Source organism: Fukomys damarensis, unplaced genomic scaffold, assembly GCF_012274545.1.
Source record: "Fukomys damarensis isolate Sample0158 unplaced genomic scaffold, DMR_v1.0_HiC HiC_scaffold_3, whole genome shotgun sequence".
Classification (NCBI taxonomy): domain Eukaryota; kingdom Metazoa; phylum Chordata; class Mammalia; order Rodentia; family Bathyergidae; genus Fukomys; species Fukomys damarensis.
The window spans coordinates 6,323,682-6,328,314 of record NW_022900915.1 but is presented as its reverse complement, the minus strand read 5'-3'; positions in this window follow the sequence as shown (position 1 = coordinate 6,328,314).

Below are 4,633 nucleotides of genomic sequence, written 5' to 3'. Positions count from 1 at the left end.
TGCAGTAGGGTGAGTACCTACTCCAATCTGACTAGTGTCCTTATTAAAATGGAAACCATGTAGAGACAGCAATGCACATAACAAGAGTGTCCGTGACATGAAGGCAGAGAGTGTGGTGGTGTGTCTGCAAGACAAGACCACCAAAGACTGCTAAGCAAACTATGGAAGCTGAGAGAAGAATGAACGGATCCCTCCTCACAGAAGAACCACTTTTGCTGACACCGTGATCTTAGACCTCATCCCCTAGAACTGTGGGAAAGTATGTTCTTTAAACCACTCAGTTTGTAGTACGCTATTACAGCAGCCCCCTAGCAAACTGTTATAGTGACTAATCTGTACATGCTTAAGAATGATTAAAGTTTCCAATTGTAAATGCTATTTTTAAAAAATGTGGTAGTCTACTATAGTCACAAAACAGGTTATGATGTGCTTGAACAGAGTTGAGCTGGACAGGGATCCAAGGTATCAGTATTTCATCCCCAAGTGTTTCCTATCTGATTACCCCAGCTACCAGAACACCTAGCTCCAAAGTCAATTCATTTAAAACAGTGCTGTGCATGTCTCCCCCAGGTTACAAGGATTTTCTACACAGCACTAGAATCTGAGTACAAATTTCCATTTCACTTCTATAATATAACTTAGATAAATCATTAACACCTCCAAGCAGTTTCCCCTATCTATAACCCTGTACGAAAAACAGTATATACGTTAGGAAGGTTTTTCTAGGGTTGAGTGAGGCTCATGTAATAAATCAATAAATGTATCAAGCACTACACTCTACAGCTAAATAAATGTTTAAAAACATAAATTCTAATGAGATTAAATATTTACTATTTAGGTCCCTTTAGTATTATAAAACTATATACACATATATGTTTAGAAATACTAATACTGCATAATTTATGTTAACTCAGTCTGCACAATTAGGAAAGTGTTTCATAAACTGGATTCCGAGATGTCACCAAAGATTTATCAGTGTAGGATTTGAACCTGGCATACAAATATGGGGCCTTTGAGTATTTTTTTTCCACTCTTTTCACAGCAAATTTCACTTACTGTGGACACAGATGTCACTAGCTACATCTTTAGCTTATCTTAAGTATGGGCTTTCTAACACCCAAAGGAAAGCTAGCTATCTCTACCCACCTCAGAGCTGAGGACTGAAGTATTTCAGTTTGTGCTTCCAGCTGGGGTGAAGGTGAAACCAGGCAGCCCCAAAGGACACAGTGACATTTACTTCTACATTATGATTCCCCTTGGCTAAATGAAAAAATATCCAAATGCAGGTCACAGCTCCCACTCTCAAATATAGTTTACTTATAGGTACTCTAAGATATTCACAGTAAGGGAAAACTATACACTGTTTTGGGCATTCTTCAAAGTTCAATCTTTTAAGTGGTTACCCCTTCCACACACACACACACACACACACACACACACACATACACACACACACACACACACCCCAACCCAGTGGGCTGGAGACAGGCGACCTCGGGAGCCAGCTGTCTCTCAAAGCCCTTGACAGCACTTCCATATTTCAGTCCACCCAGAACACCCTCTCCGGTTTCTGCACTGTAACTTCTGAGCATCAGCTCTTCTACCTGTTCTTTCTGCCAGCTCCTCCAGCAAAGGTTTCTTAATCAAAATGTTACTTCTTCAAACCAGCAAGCCAAAGATAGCCCAGATACCTCTCCCTTATCTTTCCAAACCTTGCCTCTCCTCCCTTCCCACCATAAATATTTTTCTATTTAAAAAAAAAGCCTATGCCCCATTTGAAATTCATTTTAGAGTTAAAAACAAAGACAAAAACAAAAACCAAAAAGAGTCCAAGAACATGAACATTGGATTCAAATGCCTTCCTGATGAGCCATCTCAGGAAAAGGTCACAATAACCTTCTCAGGGAAGCCCTGATCTCCTGCTCACTCAGAGCTGCCAAAGTCTTCCCATCAAAGTACAGAAGCAAAACTCCTCACAGTGTCCATTCCCTTCTGTCTTCTACTAGGGCTCTGCTCTCCTGAGTCAAATCTAAAAATCTGTCTTGGTGGTGAAATGAAATCCAACTTACATGAATTTTCAGTGTTAAATATCTTCACTAATTAAAATCTGGAAAATACTTTCTGAAAAATTAAAGTGTGTAAGTCATGAAAATATCCGAAATCCCCACTCTATAATCCTCTCATTTACATTCTTTCTCTGTCTCTCTAAACTATCAGACTCCAAGCATCTGACCAAACTGGAGAAACATAAACCATGCATAAAACATGAGCTTCGCCTTTAGCTACCTGAGCTGTCAGCAGACACTCAATCTTTTTGACAGAATATTTAAGAAAGGAGACACTAAAAAGTTACCATCGCCTGGTATTGCCAAAGGAAGTCTTAAAGATCAGTTCCTCATACAACCACAGCCAACCACAGCCAACCACAGGCTCAGAGAAGTAAAAGCAACTCCTGGGTCACACGGTCACTAGCTACAGCACCCACAGCAAGCACACAGGCAAACTAAGACTCCTGTACTTTAAGAGTACATTCTAGAACATGTGAGCTAGGGCCACAGGGGCCTGAGGGCCCACATTTGGAGAAATAATAACACACTATTTAAGCAGGAGAGCACACATAGCAGGTGCTTTCTGTAGCTATTTTAGAGGCGAAGACTACCACCCCAATTAGTTACCAATGGGCCACCTTGAGTCTGTACAAGTGACTGGCATTTATTCCAAACACTAGACCTTTTCTAAATAGGAAGGGGAACAAGAGATGGAGGGAGAGGGGAGGCGAAAGAGAAAGGAAAGGGGATGAAAAAAGAATTCAAGAAAAAAAATGGAAATAGAACTTTTGCAAATGTGAAGAGGGCCAAGAATTGGAAGGAACGGAGGGATGAGAGGAACAGGAGTCAAAAAAAAGAATGAAGACGTGTTATGTACAGGTACCAACTTCCCATGATAAATTATGCGCTGAGAACACAGACTAATAAAAATAAAATGATACAGGGTATATGTATCTATACATAACATTCCTTCATACTAACTACTTTAATGCCAGGATGTGCACCTGGCTGAAGAATTCAAGCTATTATGATTACTAAAATAATGTAAAAAGGAAACATTTTACGTACTTAAAAATATAAACATGTACAACTGATGCCTGATGCATTAGAATTCTTAGAATGGTGAGAAAAGCAACACTTTTTAAACAGATACAACAGAGTAATGCTACTGTTGTATTATTTTTGTTAAACATCACTACAAAACATGACTACACATAAAACATTTCAAAAGCCACAAGTGACCTAATTACATAGTGCCTTTTTGAGTATGTATATGACCCTTAGGTATATACAGTTATATTATTAATTTCCAGATTATTTAATTTAAAAAGTTGTCAGGCCACACTGAGGCCTTGAAATTTTCGAAATAATGAAAATACTACAGTATGGGCTGATTTAGCATAACTGTCTTAGGTAAGAAACCCATCTTCCCTGCCAAGGCTAACAGGCTATGTTTCACAAATAATTCTACATCCTCAGTGTAGCTGCACACCTCCTCAGTTCTGGATTATCACCTTTATAAATGGCTTGGTCAAAGAGGAATCCAACAGCTGTGTTTTCGTTTTGTTTTGCTTTGTTTTGGGTTTTTTTGACAATAGTAACCTAAACAGACTGACAGGAAGGTTGCAGGAAGGTATCAGTCATGAGAATTCTTGACATAAAAACGAGGAACCTTAAGCACCAAAGAATTCAGACTCTTCATCTGCGCAGCGGAACAAATTCGAAGGCATCAGATCACTTCTCTCCCTTTAGGGTCCGGAAGTGGACTCTGGAATCACACAGACTTTCTCTTCGAAACAGAACAGCACCTGCTTTGGAAGCTTCTGGCATGGGTGTCTGAGAAGAAACACCACCAGTTCATCTGCAGACTACAGGAGAAAAGAACTAAGGGATGATCCTCAGGAAATAGTATTTGAATATCAAAATCCTTCCTAACCTCTAATTCTGCATTTCAGTTTGGTCTTCCAAAAACAAAACAAACAAACAAACAAAATCATGTAGTTTTTCAGTTAAAAAAGTGTGGACGTGTAGTACCTAAATTATACTTTATATTGCTTCCTTTCAAAAATATAAATTCTTCAGTGAATTCTCTGAAAAGACAAGAGAATGACCTGTATAACAATGGAGCATGTCTTTAAAAACTATGAAAATAATAAACTGTTAAATAATCCTAACGTATATAACTTCTTCAGCCTGCAAGACTGGGAATTCATGTTCTAGCTTAAGTCGGGCATTTAAGAGTATATTGCAGTTCTGGATCAAGTGGTTCTTTTCACGGGAGGCGACCCAAATGTAACAACCATCAGAATTCATTGATTTGCCAGAAGGATAATGTCAGGGAAGGTTAGGGAGGAGGAAGTTCACCTCTAAATACCCAGACCCGAGGAAAAGGAGGACAGGGTCTGACGGGCAAAGTTTGCGTTTTCACCGCGGGTTCAAACACAGCTCCGGGGAGTAAACCCTGAGGCCAAAGATCCCCAAAGCCTTCTGCCTCCGTCCCAGATCTCCCAGGGAAATAACCGCGGTAACCGGGCTGCTGCCGCGCGGCACCTACGAAGGCGGCCGGCGGGGACCCGCGCCCGGGG